This window comes from Triturus cristatus, chromosome 3_1 (assembly GCF_964204655.1).
Source record: "Triturus cristatus chromosome 3_1, aTriCri1.1, whole genome shotgun sequence".
Classification (NCBI taxonomy): domain Eukaryota; kingdom Metazoa; phylum Chordata; class Amphibia; order Caudata; family Salamandridae; genus Triturus; species Triturus cristatus.
Genome location: NC_140583.1, coordinates 25,028,440 through 25,044,019, shown reverse-complemented (window position 1 = coordinate 25,044,019; position 15,580 = coordinate 25,028,440). Strand labels below are relative to the sequence as shown.

The 15,580-nt window shown below is 44.3% G+C and overlaps 1 protein-coding gene across 6 annotated transcripts in view; it reads left to right on the top strand.

Moving 5' to 3' along the window:
* The window catches only part of ATG13 (autophagy related 13), a 487,446-nt gene that overhangs the window by 205,502 nt on the left and 266,364 nt on the right, over window positions 1-15,580 (top strand). The gene's annotated exons all lie outside the window — the stretch shown is intronic.

Genomic DNA, 15,580 nt, shown 5'->3' with positions numbered 1-15,580 from the left:
ATGAGGCAATACGTGGCATTATGGGAGTTGCAGTCCCAACATTCCTTGTCACTTAAAATATCTGCCAAATCTCAAGCTCTGGATGAGCCCCAGCCAGCTTATCTGCCATTAATCCATAGTCCGTGCTCCACAAACAACCCCCGCTGTAACGAAGGTCTGTGGCCCCCTTCACCTGGGGTGGTGCCAGCTCAGCGGCAGAACAACCGCTCATACATCAAGTCACGTGGGGTGTTCTGGAAAAACGAGCAGCACTCGAGACACGGACCTCTTGTTCCCCAGCAAGGCATTTAATGGCATTGGCAGAACAGCAAACCAGTTCATTCAAAGGCAGCTGACCGCCACCTGACGCGTTTCAAGTCAATCTCTTCCTCAGAGGCGGTTCCGGTCATATATATATATATATTTACAAACCATTGGCCTAGAGTTCAGTTCTTGAGTGTGTGAGACCATTTGCTGACTGAGTGTGTACAACAAATGCTTTACACTGTCCTCGGATACTGCCTTACTGCTCGACCAAGCTACCACTTTAGAGAGTAAGGTTTTATCTAACTTTAACCTCTGCCAAACCTCTGGGGACTGTGGACTCTGTACACACTGTACCTATTTGGGAACAGTATATACAGAGCCACTTTCTTACAAGACCCTTGTTTGTTTCATGGGCAGATAAGTATGTTCTGGTTTGAGGCATGTTAGCTGTAGATCACATGCTGTGCATACTACTGCCATCTAGTGTTGGGTACGGATGTTTGCAAGTTGTTTTTCTTTGAAGAAGTCTTTCCAGTCACTAGGTAAGGTGATGACTCCTTTCGGTAATAGTGTGCATGGGCATCGACTCCATTGTTAGATTGTTTTTTCTGCCATCGGATGTGAATTGCTGTGCTTCGGTTTGAAACAGTTCTTCGGGTTCCTCTCAGTGTGCAATCCACTATACCTGCATCGGTATTGTTTCGTACGTGTATCCCACCACACACGACTTGCGCAAATTGTGGAACTTGTGCTTATCTCCAGAGCACAGTGAACAAGACTGTGACGCGTGCAGATTGTTCAGAACCAAGAAAACTCTCCGCGATCGTCGGGCTCTGTCGTGAAATGCAAAGACTGAACATCGAATACACGTCGTACATATTTGTTGAAGGATCCAAGCAAGAAGAACTCCATGTTCAAAGGGCCAAAGAGGAACAGGAAGAGCAACCCTTATCTATTCCTAAATCTGACTTGGACATGGAAGAGGACATACCTCCGGGTCAAGGGCCCCTGAGTACCGAACACCCTGGTCGGCACCGAAACAATGTTTCTGACGCCCTGCCTCGGCACCAAATCCCATTGTCAAGCCTTCCAGCTCGGGATCGTGCCGGCCAAAGTCTGGCACCAAGCCGAAACCTTCGAGCTCGAAGACTGCTTCGGAGCCGAAACCCTCGACGCCGAAATTCAAACCAGTTTCAGAGCCCAAACTTCCAGCGACGAAAGGTCATTCCATGCCGGCACAGAAGTCATCGACGCTGAAACCGAAAAATGCTCATTCGAAGCCGCAGGATTGGATTCTCAACTTACCACCCCCTTAAAAACGTCTGCTTTCAAAGTTTAATTTCTCCCCAAATCTCCTCCAAAAGAAAATAGTAAACTTGGAGGTAAAATACCATTTTCTTCAGAGAGAAAAGGATTCTAAACAAAAGGAACTTTACATTAACCCTGAAACAGGACATCTTCTTACCAAACTGCCTCACAAACGCAAACCTGAGTCAGAGGAAATACAATATAAGATTCCTTTGAAAAAGACGAATGTCCGCAGTGACCGATTTGGAGGATGTAGCTAGCCTTCCCCAGCTTTTCTGTTGACGCGGCCGGCCCATGTTGGGTTGTAGGCAGCTTGCTGTTTATTTGACATTTTATAAGCAAATACTATAGTTCCTTGCTCCGTCTCTTTGGTGACTCTTAACAAAGCCGGGTTGTCGGCAATTTGGAGTGTATTGTTTTCATTATATGCTCTGCTAAAAAAAACTGATTTAATTCTAGTAAAGAAAAATGTGGGTACTAACCCTTCTCCTCCTCGTCTTCCATCACGTTCCTCTACACCTTCAGCACCTTCCCTAGTACTAGAACATTTACTTATCTCACCACAAATCTCCCTCACAGCCTGATGGTGATGATGATATTCAGTTACCTGTAAATCCCCGGAAAGACTACACTATCGACCCACCTTCAGAGAATGACCCAGACCTTTACCCCGCAAAGCCCTCCCTGCCTGACGACAATGTAGGTTATTTAGAGTTGCTTGCTAGAGCTGCACAAAATCACGATGTACAACTATACAAAGAATCCCTAGAAAAAGTTTGCTTGTTCGAAACTTTGAGTAGTGCACACAGGTCTAGTCAGACTCACCCTATAATTAAAGGCATGATGAGACATGCCAATGATATCTTAAAAGACCCTGTTCGTGCTCTCATTCTGACTCCCAGAATAGATAAAAAGTATAAGCCTGCTCTCTCTGATCCAGTCTTCATTAAGGGGTAGTTACCCCCTAGACTCCCTTGTTGTCTCTAATGCCCGTAAATGGGCTAATTCACAAACCTCTAGGGATGCCCCTCCTCCGGAAAAGCAGTCAAAATGAATAGACGCCTCTGGCAAATGAATAGCCGCCCAGGCAGCGAATCATTGGTGCATTGCAACACCCAGGCCCTCTTAGCCACGTATAATAGAGGGAACTGGGACGAAATGGAGCAGTTGCTCCAATATCTCCCAGATGAGCACAAAGCTGAATCACAGGATTTAATACAAGAAGGGAAGCTCATTTCCAATTCATCTATTAGAAGTGCCTTAGATGCTGCCGACACTGCAGCTCTAGAGATTAACACTAGTGTGTTACTCAGGAGACACGCCTGGTTAAGGATTTCTGGTTTCAAACCTGAAGTCCAGCAATTCATCTTAAACACTCTGTTTGATAAAGAGCATCTTTTTGGAGCTGAAGTTGATCCGGCATTAGAGAAAATAAAAAAAGACACTGAGGTAGCTAAGTCTCTGGGAGCTCTACAGTCTCCTTCAAACCGGGGCACCTTTAGTTGCTCCTTTTATCCTGGGGGGTCTAAGACCACATCCTCAGACACCAATGTTTCCTCCTATAAATGCAACAATTAACCTTCCTCCACAAGAGGTTTAGTTGGAGGAGGATATAACGGCAAGAGTGGAGGAAAAGGTTCCACACCCTGTAACTCCCCTTTCTCTAACAAGCAATGACTTACCTACCCTTCCCCCGATCATTTAACACCCATCGGGGGACGTCTTCTACAGTTCCTCCCCATTTGGCAGTCTATAACAACAGACAAATGGGTGTTAGGAATTATCCAACATGGTTTTTGCCTGAAGCTTACATCCAATCCTCCTTGTTCTCACAAACTGTCATCTGAACATTTGCACCTCCTCAAACAGGAAGCCCAGTCTCTCTTGCTGAAAGGAGGTATAGAGCCAGTACCATTACAATATCAAGGGTCAGGCGTGTACTCCCTGTATTTTCTAATTCCCAACCAGGATGGCTCGTTAAGACCTCTTCTGGACTTCAGAGAACTGAACCATTACATACTGTCAGAACATTTCCACATGGTAACACTTCAACAAGTGCTCACACTTTTACAACAGGACGACTTTGTCTACTCTAGACTTAAAGGACGCATATTTCCCCAATCCAGTTCACCCTGTTCATCGGAGATATCTCAGATTTGTGATAGCGGGTCAACATTACCAATTCAAAGTACTACCGTTTGGAGTCACCACTGCTCCCAGAGTATTTACCAAATGCCAGTAGTCGCAGCTCATCTAAGAAGACAACATATCCACGTGTTCCCCCACCTGGACGACTGGCTCATCCAAGCCAGCACTTACCACTAGTGTCTCCAACACACTCAAGCCACAATTCACTTACTACACCAACTTAGGTTTACAGTGAATGTGCTAAAGTCCCATCTGCATCCTTCAAACACAGTGCCTTATCTGGCAGCCACCATAGACACTCAAAAAGCTCTTGTCTCTCCCAATGCAGCCAGAATTCACAGTATTCAGTCTCTACTCTTTCAGTTTCAGCCCAACCGCTCATTACCAGCCAAAGTCGTCATACAACTGCTGGGAATGATGGGGTATTGCATCATAATCGTACCACACGCAAGATTTCACATGCTTCCCCTTCAAGCAAGCTTAGCAAGTCCGTGGAACCAGTCACCGGGTCGATTAACCGAACCCATCGCTCTGCAGTGGTGGAACCCACAAAAAGTATCCAAAGGGCGGCCCTTCATCGAACCAGTTCCACAGACCGTGCTAACAGCAGACGCATCGCTCACTGGTTGGGGGCACTCACCTACAAAGTCACACAATCCAAGGCTTGTGGAGTCTAAAACACAAAATCTCCATATAAACTACCTAGACCTGCTAGAAGTGCTTCTAGCGCTCAAAGCATTTCAAACTCTCCTCATAGGCAAAGCAGTCCTTGTCCGCACAGACAACATGACAGCAGTGTACTATATACAATAATGGGGGGGTGGGGGCACACACTCTCCAACTGTCACGCCTAGCACAAGCCGTTTGGAAATGGGCTATACACCAAGATTTATCTCCTGGCGGAACACATCCTAGGAGTAAACAATTAGGTTGCCAACATTCTCAGCAGGCAGAGGCAGCAAATCCACGAGTGGGAACTTCATCCTCGGGTTCTCCTCCCCTACTTTCAGGAATGGGGGTTTCCTCAGATAGACCTGTTCGCCACACACAAATGATAAAATGCCCAAGCTTTGCCTACAGGTTCCCACGCCCGCTCTCCAAAGGCACTGCCCTATGGATGGACTGGTTGAGGATATTTGCCTACGCTTTTCCGCCTCTCCCACTCATTCCACTGGTATTTAGGAAGCTCAGGCAAACATACCTCATACTAATTCTCATAGCTCCCACATGGGCCTGCCAACCCTGGCTCACCACCCTGCTGGAGCTGTCAGTAGTTCCACACCAAAAGCTGCATCTCCCCTCATTCAGAGCAATGGAGAAATCAGGCATCCAAATCCGAAAGAACTCAACCTGGCGATTTGGCTCCTGAAGTCATAGAGTTTAGTTATTTACACCTACCACCAGACTGTATGAATATCCTAAAAGAGGCTAGAAAGCCCACTACCAGGGCATGTTATGCAGAAAAATAGAAGCGATTTGTTATCTGTTGTAACAAGCACAATATCAATCCTCTTGATGCTTCTGTACAGAACATCATCTGTTACCTGTTACATTTACAGCAATCTGGACTAGCCTAAACATCCATTTGCTTCCATCTTGCAGCAGTAGCTGCATACTTACAAAACAGACAACACTTATCTCTATTCAGAGTAGCAGTGATTAGAGCCTTTATGGAAAGATTAAAAAGAGTGATACCATCAAGAGTCCCACCTGCACCAGTGTGGAACCTAAACACCTACAGATTAGGGACTGCTTTGGGAGAATACTGCTGTATAGTCTATGCAAAGCATGTGATCCACAGCTCACATGCCTCGAACGGATAATGTTACTTACGCAGTAAGCATCTGTTTTTGGCATGTAGCGCTGTAGATTTACATGCGCCCACCTTCCCCCTGGGTCTCCTGTAGTTGTTGCAGTTTCTCAATTTACATACATACACGTGGAAATCTCTGTTCTACAGTTACTAACTCCATTCTCACTCTCGGCGGGAAAACAATTTAACAATGGAGTCGATGCCCATGTGCAATATCACCGGAAGGAGGAGTCACCTTACCTCCTGACTGGAAAGACTTCTTCGAAGAAAAACAACTTTCAAATGTCCGGACCCAACACTAGATGGCAGGAGTATGTAAAGGATGTGAATCTACAGCTCTCAATGCCAAGAACAGATCCTTACTGGGTAAGTAACATAATTCTTCAAAGCTATCCAAGTTTCATTAGAGTAGAGCAACCATCCTTTGTTCGCTGCACAGGGAGAAGAGGAAGCTCTGGTCACAGCTTCGTTCTTTTCAGCAGACTAGGGGAGGTCTGGCCAATAGAGGAGACTCTGGCGAAAGCTTCAGTAATTTTAGGAAAGTAAAGAATACATGGCCAATGTGCCATTGCTTTAATAAGAGTAGAGGAAAGTCTGGACAAAGTGTATTTCTCTACATGAACAAAATGGGAGTCTGTAATCAAATCTACATGGCCAGGAAGCTCTAATGTAAGTTTTTTTCCTTCCAGAAAAGTATAGAAAGGTATGGCTTAAGCGTCATTTCTACATGAACAAAAGAGGAAACTTTGGTCAAACCTGAAATCTGGACAGAACAGGACCCTGTGGTCAAAGGTTTGTTCATTAGAGGGGCATAACAGAAATCTGTGGTTCGAGGCATGTGTGCTATAGATACACATGCTTTGCATACTCCTGCCAACTAGTATTGGGTCAGGATGTTTGCAAGTGGTTTTTCTTCGAAAAAGTCTTTCCCGGTCACAAGGTAAGGTGACTCCTCCTTTCGGTGATAGTGTACATGGGCATTTATTCCATTGTTAGATTGTTTTCTTTCCGCCATGGGGTTTGAACGTACATTGCTGCAATCTGGTTAGAAACCGTCCTTCAGGTTTCCCTCAGTTACTAATCCAATCTACCCTTGACGGTACTGTTATCTCATGTGTTTCCCTCTCACCGCGTATCCATTCGATCGGGAAAGTATCATCTTTGGTGAAAACATCTTTGACGGCCTTCGGGCCTAGCCACATTGATCCACCCCTCTGCCGATGGAACGGACACCGTTTCAGTTCTGTCCTCGATGCCACTCCAAGTACCCTCGCACCGATCTCCACCAAGTCTGCAACTTTTGCTTCTCACCGGAGCACAAGGAAGAAGACTGTGAGGCCTGTCGGTCGTACAGATCGAAAAAGACTCCTCTAGATAATTGAGCACGACGACGAGAAATGCAGAGCTAAGGTGCTCAAAATACTCCGGATATCTTGGGAAAAGAATCCAAACATGAAGTGATAGCTGTGGAAGAAGAGGAGGACTTCTCGGTCCCAGAATCGGATTCCGAACTAGAGATCGAATTGGAGTCCAAAGACATTCCAGCAGGAGAGTGTGTCGTGAGTACTAAAACCTCCGAACCCCACATACTATCTTCCACCAAACTTAAGGCTTCGGCACCTACCTCTGCCTTCGGGCCTTGGTTGGCACCAAGACGATGTTTCCGACGCCACGCCCTCAGGCCCTGCACCAAAACAAATAGTCAAGCCTTCCGGCACGGGATCGAGCCAAGACAGATTGTCTTCGGATCTGAAACATTCCACTCTGAAAGACAAGTCTGGTTCGGAGCCGAAATCTTCTGCTTCGAAAGACAAAAATGACAAGTCTGGTCCAGCACTGAAACCTTTGGCACCAAAATCAAAAGAAGATCTTCCAAGTCCCCTGGATCCAATCTTAGATGTTATGAAAGACAGATTAGATCCAAAACAGAAAAAGCTATACATCAATCCAGACACTGGACACATTTTAGCTTAAACTCCTTCCAAAAGGGAAGTCAGTTCAGAGGTCACTGGATATAAGATTCCCCTTAAGAAGAAGGACATTGCTACAAGTCCTATCCACCCTACTTTGCCATCCCCTCCATCATCTTCACCTGTCCCACACCTGCAGGCTCAGATCCTCTACACATACCACCACAGGGGTCTCCTCATACACAGCCGGATTTAGGAGATGATGATGATGATGATGATGATGGCAATGACAGAGTTCCTTTGCTCACAGATCCATGGGATCATTGTAATCTTGACCCGCCCATGGATAATGATCCAGGCCTATACCCTCCCAAGCCTTCACCTCCAGACGATAATGTATCTCATCTACAGCTCATTCCTCAAGCAGCGGTGTATCATGGAGTCCACTGCACAAGGAGGCTTTTGATGATGACACTAGGGTCTTCACACATAACTAATCAGTCTCCCTATGTCGAAAGGCATAACAAGACTTGCAGATGAGATTTTTAAGGACCCTGTTCGGGCCCGTATTTGAACACCCAAGGTTTATAAGAAATAGGAACCATCACCCTCTGATCCTGTTTTTATTAAAGAACCGCTCCCTTTAGATTCTCTGGTGGTTTCTAACGCTCATAAAAGAGCGAACCCACAGACTCCTGGGGATGCAACTCCCCCAGATAAAGAGTCTAAATTAATTGATGCATCCGGTAAAAGGGTAGCTGCTCAAGCCGCTAATTAGTGGTGCATTGCCAACACGCAGGGCCTACTAGCGAAGTATGACGGGGCACACGGGGACGAGATGAAAGGCCTACTTCAATACCTCCCTGAAGAGCACAAGAAAAAGGCACAAGTGCTAGTCCATGAAGGAAAACTAATTTCTAAATCTTCTGTTAGCTGTACTCTTGATGTACTCTTGATGCTGCTGACACTGCAGCGAGAGAAATTAACAGCATTCTCTTACGTCGGCATGCCTGGCTTAGGATTTCAGGTTTTAAACCAAAAGTCCAGCAGTCTATTTTAAATACTCCCTTTGACAAGCAACATCATTTTGGACCTCAGGTTAATGAGGCTTTATAAAAGATGAAAAAATACTCAGACGTGGCGAAATCCATGGGAGCGCTTCAGTCTAAATCATGCAGAGGCTCCTTTCGCCGCTCATTTTATAGTTGTGGGTCCAAAAGTTCATCCTTGGACCCTAACGCTTCCTCATACAAGTCCCAACATGCAGCCTTCTCCCTTTAGACACTTTTATAGAGGAGGGTACAGAGGAAACAATTTTAAAGGTAGGGGTAAGAACATGCCAACGCGTATCTCCCCCTCCCCCAATAAGCAGTGACTTGCCTACACTTCCCCCTGATCATTTAACACCTGTCGGGGGAAGACGTAAGTAATTTCTCCCTATTTGGCAATCCATAACATCAGACAAATGGGTATTAGACATTATCCGACATGGTTATTGTCTGGAGCTCACCAGCAATTCTCCCAATATTCCACCTTGCACTCACAAACTTTCGTCAGAGCACCTGCTGCTTCTCAAACAAGAGGTACAAGCTCTTTCAACAAAAGGAGCCATAGAACCAGTTCTGTTACAGTACCAAGGTTCAGGGGTGTACTCTACGTACTTTCTAACCACCCAAAAAAACAGCTCCTTAAGACCAATTTTTGATCTAAGGACATTAAATCTGTTCATACTTTCAGAACATTTCCACATGGTCACGCTTCAACAAGTGCTTCCACTGCTACAGCAAGGCGATTTTATGTCCACACTGGACTTAAGACTCATACTTTCGCATTCCAGTTCACCCAGCAAATCGCAAATATCTAAGATTTATGGTAGCAGAAAACACTATCAATTCAAAGTACTCCCGTTCGGAGTAACCACTGCTCCCAGAGTGCTCACAAAATGTCTAGCAGTAGTGGTGGCACATCCAAGAAGACAACAGATTCATGTCTTCCCATACCTAGACAACTGGCTCCTCAAAGCCAGCACACATCAAAGGTGTTTACAACACACTTCGACTACATTAGACCTACTCCAATAATTGGGTTTCACGGTCAAGGCGCAGAAGTCTCATCTTCAGCCTTCACTAATGCAGTCCTGTCTGGGAGCGACTCTAAGCACTCGTACGGCTCTAGCCTCTCCCAATGCAGTCAGAATTCGAAATATTCAAACTTTGCTACTACAGTTTCAGGTCAATCAATACTCAGCAGTCAGGCCTTTCATGCAACTGTTAGGGATGATGGCATCATGCATTGCAATAGTGCCTCATGCAACATTACACATGCATCCTTTACAAGAATGCTTAGCACATCAATTGAATTAGTCTCCGGGTCACTTAACAGATCTAGTGTTGGTAGACAGCCGCACCCATCGCTCTCTGCAGTGGTGGAACCCACAAAACTTATCAAAAGGGCAGCCCTTCATCGACCCTGTTACACAGATTGTGCTAACAGCAGACTCATCTCTCACAGGTTGGGGTGCCCATCTACAGAATCTAACAAGTCTAGATCTATGGGACAACAAGTACAAAACTCTCCACATCAACTGTCTATTGCTTCTAGCTGTGTATCTAGCACTGAAAGCATTGGCAATATGACAACGATGTACTACGTAAAAAAACGGGGGGAGGCATTCTCTGCAACTGTTACGCCTCCTCAGATCATTTGGCGTCGGGCAATTCATCACAGAGTTCATCTTCTGGCAGAGCACCTCCCAGGAGTGGACAATCCGAAGCAGAAGGCGGCAACAAATATACAAGTGGGAACTTCATCCCCAGGTTCTCCTTCCATACTTTCAAGAATGGGGATTCCCACAAATAGATCTGTTCGCCACAGTGGACAACTCAAAATGCCCAAACTTTGCCTGCAGGTTCCCACACCCTCTATCCAACAGCAATGCCCAATGGATGACTTGGTCAGGGATATTTGCCTACGCTTTTCTGCCTCTCCCTCTCCTTTCATTTCTAGTTTGGAAGCTCAGGCAAACATCCTTCACTTTGATTCTAGTGGCTTCCACTTGGGCCAGTCAGCCCTGGTTCACGACACTCTTAGAACTATCAGTAGTTTCACATCAAAAGCTGCATCTCAATTCCAGCCTTCTCACGCAGAACCGTGGAGCAGTCAGACACCCAAACCCCAAGGAGCTCATTCTAGCGATTTGGCTCCTGAAGTCATAGTTTGGCTATCTCAGTTTGCTATCGGGGTGTATGACTATTCTTAAGGAATCAAGAAAGCCTACGACCAGAGCATGTTATGCAGCAAAGTGGAAAAGATTTGTTATGTAGTGTACCAGCAACAATAGTGAGGCACTAAATTCCTCTACTCAAAATCTCATTTGTTACCTCCTGCATTTACATCGTGCTGGGCTAGCTTACACTTCCATTCAATTGCAACTTGCGGCAGTAGCCGCATATTTGCAAAACAGGCAATCTCTGCCTTTGTTCAAAGTTCCAGTAATTAAAGTCTTTATGGAGGGCCTGAAAAGAGTAACACCACACGAGGGACCTCCAGCACCAGTGTGAAATCTGAACATTGTGCTTACACAGCTCATGGGTCCAACTTTTGGCCATTACACAACTGTCCGCTACAGTTTCTTTCATGGAAAGTTGCCTTCCTCATTGCGATTACTTCATTGAGGAGAGCTGTTGAGCTACAAGCATTAACCTTAGAAGAACCCTTCTTTCAACATCATAAAGGCAAAGTAGTTCTTCGCACCAACCCAAAATTCCTTCCCCAAGTGGTTTCCGCTTTTCATATCAACCTATCCGTTGAGTTGCTGTTGTTCTTTCCTCAACCTGATTCCGTAGAAGAAACAGCTTTTCATACTTTTGATGTCAGAAGAGCGTTATTGAATTATGTTGAAAGAACAAAGGATTTCCGTAAAACTAAAAAATAGTTTGTTGCATTTGCTTCACCTTACAAAGGCAATCCCATCTCTAAATCTGGTATTGAAAAATGGATTGTTATATGCATGGAAACCTGCTACACTAAACCTAAAAGAACTTTAGCTATACCACCTAGAGCACATTCCACTCGTAAAATAGGAGCGTCTACAGCCTTTTTAGGTAACATCCCAATAGCTGACATTTGTATGGCAGCAACATGGTCCACACCACACACATTTACCAAACACTACTGTGTGGATGTGTTAGCACGATAACAAGCCAATGTAGGAACTGCAGTGCTAAAAACACTTTTTCAAACAGCTGCAGTATCTACTGGTTAGCCACCGCATTGGGAGAATACTGCTATATAGTCTATGCAAAGCAGGTGTATCTACAGCACACATGCCTTGAATGGATTATGCTACTTACCCAGTAAGCAACTGTTTTTGGCATGTAGAGCTGTAGATTCACATGCACCTTCCCTCCTTTTCGGGCAACTGTAGTTGTTGCAGTTTTCATTATTTAAGTTATATATGCATGGACATCTCTCTACTACACTCACTTACTCCATTCTCACCCTCTTGCGGGAAAACAGTCTAACAGTGGAGTTGGTGACCATGCGCACTATCACTGAAAGAAGGGGTCACCTTACCTCATGACTGGGAAAGACTTCTTCGAAGAAAAAAACTTGTAAACATCCGGACCCAATAATAGGTGGCAGGAGTATGCAAAGCATGTGAATCTACAGTTCAACATGGCAAGAACAGATGCTTACTTGGTAAGTAGCATAATCATTCTATAATTCACTCCCTAATGGGGGCAGAAGAGGAAACCTTGGTCAACCTTAATTACCTGTGTGGTCATAGGGTGCCCTGTACTCATTCTATTTCATTTCACTGCAGAATAATTGATACCTTTTAATGTAATAGTTTTCTGGTAGATTTGTCAGACTACTTGCTCTTATGTCGGATTCATAATTTGATATACTATTTCAGATTTTTTCAGTGACTCTGTTACGAACTGCCATCAATTAACATACACATTAAAGAGTGACATTTAGTTATTTCTTGCTCTTCTATATCTTACCATTTGATATCCGCCTGATATTTTCTTGACTCTAGCTTCTCTCTCCCATGTAGTACTTCATTTACTGTTCTGAGATTTGTTTTTAGTCCCTAATATTAGTTTATCTTAATTTTTTTTGTATTTCAGTCACCAGTCAGGCCTGTCTGCCGGATTTAGATAATGCGTCAGTACTTTATACTTCATGCCACAAAGACTTGAACTTGTCGTCTCCAGTCTTGTCTGCGTTTCTACTTTTGCGACTGGTCTTCCGTCTCCCCATATTTTACCACTTTCTGTTTCATGGCATCTGCAGACGCGGTTCATCTTATGCTTCTTTCCATTCTTTCCTTTCTCGTTCCTTTTCTGTGTCCTTCCACCTCCGATTCAGTTCTCTGCAGTCTTCCTGTGTGCCCATGGCAGGCTCCACCTATTAATTTCTTTCATTGATCCTACCTGCATTATTCAATCTGGCCGCCACTCTTAATTATTCTTTTTTCTGCAATGTAGCATCACTTATTTCTATTGTTTTCCAGTCATTGTCAGTGAAGAGTAGAGAGTTGAGCACTCTTTTGCTTCACGTTATTTTTATTTAAAATCTTGTCTTCTCACATTTGAAATCTCTCGCAAACTCTTACTCTTACATCTTAGTTTATCCTTGCTTGTCCGACTATTTCTATGTACAGTACACTGATACCTTTGGGTCATGTGAGCACTTTATAAAACTCTTCAAATAAATAAAATGTTCGATAGTCTGCTTTTCTTTTCTTCTGCTGGCAGGTGGGCTGAAAGCAGAGCCAGTGAAGGCTGGATGCCTTCCGGCTAGCCTTCAGCTAAAATAGGTGATGCGGTTCTGCGGTGCCTGTTCTGTTCTGTTCCCAGGGCACAAACCTCATTTCTAAGTCTTCATGCCAAGAGCCTAGCTTTGATTACAATACTTGGATGTTGTTGAACCTTTTAGAATAAGCAATTAACAGAAAGGTGGTGGATAACCTTACATTTATTTCCCTTCAGAAAGACTGTTATTTCAATAATACACTGTGCTGTGGAATTTGTGGAGCGCATGGCGACCCGAAGATATCCCAGTGCTAGTTCGGAGAGATGCCCCTAAAGAACAGAGGGACACTTGGCGAGGAGGGCCTGTGTGAAGAGCCAGGTTTTAAGGGCTTTCCGAAAGCATAGTTCTTTATCCGTTGCTCGAGAGCGATTTCAGAGCTTTTCTGCATGTAAGTAAAGGGACCGTCCTCCACTTCTGGCTCGCTTACCACTGGGGACTGTAGCCAGAGAGGTTTCAGGTTCCAAGGGGTCTGTTGGGGACGTAAGGGCGAACAAATCGGTGTAGAATGATCAACTTTCCATGAAACTTTCTTCAGTTGCTTCATAATAAACACTGTCTAGATATATTCTATCACATTTGATTGTGACTTTGCAAAGGAAAATGACATTAAACCGAGATGAATTCTATTTTAATCACACATTTCACTTCTAATACATTAAACCAAGGTGAATTCTATTTTAATCACACATTTTATTTCTAAATGATTAACATTTGTAACGACAAAGGTGGAAACTTGGATGAGAAAAAAGATAATAATTATAAGTCCTCAGCCTCTGAACGTTCCTGTGGGGTCTCGAAGCCCTTAACAGGGCGCTCAGTCGTGAGCGTGCACGGTATTATGCTCACTTGGGAAATAATCAAAACCCTACAGTAACTGTATGATGCCTTGCCAGAAGATCACCGTAGGACAAAATGCCTCCCAGAGCCACGCAGGGGGCCTTTTCATTTCGAAAGCTGGGTGAGCCAGAGTTGCTCTGTCAGATGATATGCTTACTTTTGTAGTCTCCCCGCTTTCAATTACATTTGAAAGGCTCCAGATTATTCTGTTTGTCAGATTCCGCTCTTCGCTGTGCCCACTCCGGCTGACTGTCTTGGATCCACTCTTCCCTAAACCCTCTGCTCAGATCCCAGCAGGCCTCTTGATCCGTACATGCAGTTAAGATCCCTGTTGAGTTCCTAGAGCTCATAGGCTCTTTGACTCGCCCGCCTCCATCATAGCAGTGGCCTATAATTGGTCTCATTGTTGGAACCCGTTCCAAGGGGAGATTTGTTGTTTGTGGGCAGCTGTGCTGTCCAAACATCATGCTCCTGTTATTGTCCGTGTAGTACCATTTGCATTACCACATGTTGTTAAGTAGCGTACTGTGCTATGGTTTTTCTTGCACAACTTGGATTGCTTTCTTCTCAGATTTTTTCTGACTCAGCTGACTTACCAGCCCCGCTAGCACTTGGCTGTGAGCCTTCATTGTGATTGTCGAATACGCTGCCTGCTATCCATTATTAAAGGCGGGTAGGGTTGAGTAGTGCCAGGAGGCAGCCTCTCTGCAATTCATTTATTTGAATACCACTTATAAGAAAGTACCTCTTGGAGCCCATCTATTGCCAATTACAGTTGATACATTTCTACCTGGAAAGTTATTTTTCTTATTAGTTTACGTAAGCTTAGTTTCTTATTATCTCATACGCTAGGACCCTAAATTTTTGGACCACTCCTCCAAACTTTTTAGTCTGTTCCTCCAAAGCATTGTATCTGCATGATTGCAGTAAACAGGAGTTTCTATTCTAACATTGGTAAGTCTCATGCAAGTTTATTTCTCAATCATACAGACTGTTGTACACAAGGCCAAATGCATTTGTTTTAGACGTGCTCTTAGATAATGTTGCATTGCCTATAAGCATAGGAAGGACAAGAAAGTAAATTCACCCCGTATTTTTCCACGAATGTCTTATTAGAATACCATGCATTATTTTATTTATATGTTTATTTTTTGAGGTAATAAAACAGCACCTCTAGAACACCTCCAGGTTATCGGTCTGTACCTCCAGGCGATGGTGAAAGCATTTGAATATGAAACCTTGGCTTCTCTACTCTTTGCCCTTTACATTCCAGCTCTGTGTGGTCATTACTCTTGATGCCAGATAGGGTTTTGAAGAGAAGTGCTCTAGTGCACACTGTTAGCTCACAATTTCCACTTTTTTTTTCACCATCTCCGCCTGCCAGTCCTAATATTTTGTGCTGGTGGATAGGTATGGTTGCAACTGAGGTTTTCAAAAGTTTTGTTTGTCATTTGTATAGCTTGACGCACCAGGTTACTGCACCCCCTGTTTGTCA